Source organism: Eumetopias jubatus, unplaced genomic scaffold (assembly GCF_037043125.1).
Source record: "Eumetopias jubatus isolate StellerSeaLion01/CBP00866 unplaced genomic scaffold, mEumJub1_p1.0 scaffold_11, whole genome shotgun sequence".
Lineage (NCBI taxonomy): Eukaryota > Metazoa > Chordata > Mammalia > Carnivora > Otariidae > Eumetopias > Eumetopias jubatus.
In genome coordinates, this window is record NW_028274817.1 from 16,794,992 (window position 1) to 16,797,796 (window position 2,805).

Here is a 2,805-nt window from a genome sequence, read left to right on the forward strand (position 1 = left end):
AAATAACACCTGTAATTTTATTGTCAACATTGCAGTTCAGTGACAGTACCTAAGAACCACTTATTCTGTGGGGTAGGTTGAATGGGGTAATAGAATGTCGGACTAGGATTTCGAGGGTGAGGCTATTTAGGTTGTATCATCAAGCATTATTACACCAAATAATTTATCCAGTGGATGGTCTTCAATTTGCAAGTCACTCAGATTTTGAATGACTGATAAATTAAGAGAATGAGGTTCATTATGGGCAGTGAGAAGAAAAAAGTGCATCAGAAGCTTGGAAAGGAACAGAATCTTAAAACCAGCTAAGCCCATAATGCATTCCAGTGAATTGTTAAGATGCTATTATTATGTTAAGAAGTTCTCTGCTTTCCTATAAAGGTCTCTGAGAGTATTTTCTGTTGGCCATTAAGACAGAGCAAGGCAAACCAGACAGCAATTGTGACTTGAATGCCTAGTGCTGTAAAACTATTATGTGAATCCATTTCAGTTTAGGTATTGAAGATGATGGCGCCTCGGTGCTGTTTTCGTCATTAAAACTCAGGAGGGAAAATGTAAAGTGAGTGGAAAAGAGGAAGGTGGGAAAAAATTAATTGGAGCTGTGAGACCAATGACACTCCCACCCCGTGGCCGCATCCATAGTTAAAGAATTAAATGCTGTCTAGAGGACTCTGAATGAGTCACTTCTTTTGAATCTCTAGAAGGCTGTTAACCTCTTGCCCACATGTTGGAAGTGTAACCCCTGGGACAGACTCTAACTCTGTGCACTAGAAAAGAGAAATCGGGATAAGGCAGAAGTTCTTGGAGTTTATCCAGGGGAGTTTAGTTACTGAAATAATATCCTCATTACCCCAACTCTCTCCTCCAACCTGACATGACTCTCTGTGCTTTGGACCTTTGTGCTGCTTCTCATCCCCAGAGTGCACCCCTCATTTCATTTAATGAATAGACTGGAAAGGAAGGGACTGTGCATAGGTAGGTACTTAGGCAGGAGCTCTGGGTTCTAGACTAGACTCAAACACTTTAAAGTCTCTCTGACCTGAGTGTCCTTCTCTGATGAACTTGGCTGTGAGGCTTATGACCTTTTATGTCTCACCAGCACCAAAAGTCCTTAAGTCTGTGCATTTACCAACCTCAGAGCAATTCCTGCTCTGTGACCCTTCGGCATTAGGAGCCATCTAGAATAGACCACTGAACTGACCAGCTCCTGAATGTTCACATTAAAAGATAAAGCCTACTTACTTTTGGCTTGTCTCAAGTATGAATCTGTTTTATATCAGCAGTAGAAAATATTAGCTTTCTATGGTTTTCCTATGCATGTTTGAAAGAAGACATGAGCTCATACTATATCCATGGTTAATATCCTGTTTTCTTAACATATCCCTGTCATGAGCCTCAGATAATGACAATGTATTCTGAACCAAGTACTGTATACAGAGTATATTAGTGGAGTCACTTTCAATGGAAGGTGTCCAAAAGAAAAGCAATTCAAAGTAGCTTTTAAGCAAGAAAGGAAATTTATGGCATGTTACTGAGAAATCCTGTGGTAGCGCTTGGTTTCACATCTAGTATTCGTTTTCATTCTACTTTTCAGCGTTGCTTTCTCTTGTTCACCGAGTCTTGGCTCTTTCCTGACACAGAAAGGCCCTCTCATGTGACAAGAGGAGACAGTTACCAGTGCTCATGCTTGTCTGCATTCCAAGAAGAGAGATTCTGACTCGGGGGGGTCCAGTTGTCCCCACATAGCTTACATGCATCACCTGCACAGATCTTGGTGGGCAGGGGACATGGGTTACCGTGACTGACAGTCAACAGCAGTCCATGGCATTCTCTTCCCGGTCCACTCAGCACTCACACTGCCACCGAAATGTGCAAGCCAGTCTCCCTCCTTTTCCTGGGAATCTTTGTACAAACAACCCCCTGGCTGAAGTCACACACACGCTCACTCTCTTTCCAACTGTGAATATAACCAAAAGACACACAAGTTGGTGTCTCCAGTGATATCTGTGGAGGGACTTCGTTCCCCAGTTGTGGAATTCATTTTGTGAAGTCTTTAACAGGAATAAAAATCAAATTTTGCACTTTTTTCCCCACCTTTTGGTAGTCACAGACACATTCACTCCCTTTTCTGCATTTTTAAGTCAGCTCTTCAAGTGGTTCTGAAACCCTATAAATATTTGAACCCACTGCGTTCAGATGTTCACAAAGATGGCATCTGAATGTCATCTTCATTCCCACCCAGGTGTGCTGTCTGAACTGCCTCAATGTATAACCAATTATCTACTTCAATCTCACTTGAACTCACACTCCACTGTCATAAAACACTTTTTCATCTTCCATCTCTAGGACCATACTTTAGACTCACTAAATTCCACATCCTAGTGACTTGTAGTACCAAGCTCACCATCCAAAGGGGATATTAACTGCTCTTGCAACATGCTTCATGCTTTGCTACTGCCCTACCCTTGTGGATGCTGATCATTTATTTCTACAGTTTCATCTCTGTTTTTTATCACTCCACCACTGGCTGTTAAAATCCCATGCATTTCATACTAAAAGCAGACACGAATGTGAAATACTTAAACAGATTATTAGGAAACCATTCATTGGAAGTGGCCCTAGTGGCTTAAATAAGTAGGCATTTAATTATTTTAATTATTTTTCACATGACAACTCTATCTTGGGCTGCCAAAATTTCTATTTCAGGCTTCTCCCCAACAGGAGTATGGAATTAATGATTAAAACTAGGTATCATTCAGGCATGTTTGACTGCATGTAACAAAAAGTTTTATTGTGTGTAACCACAGC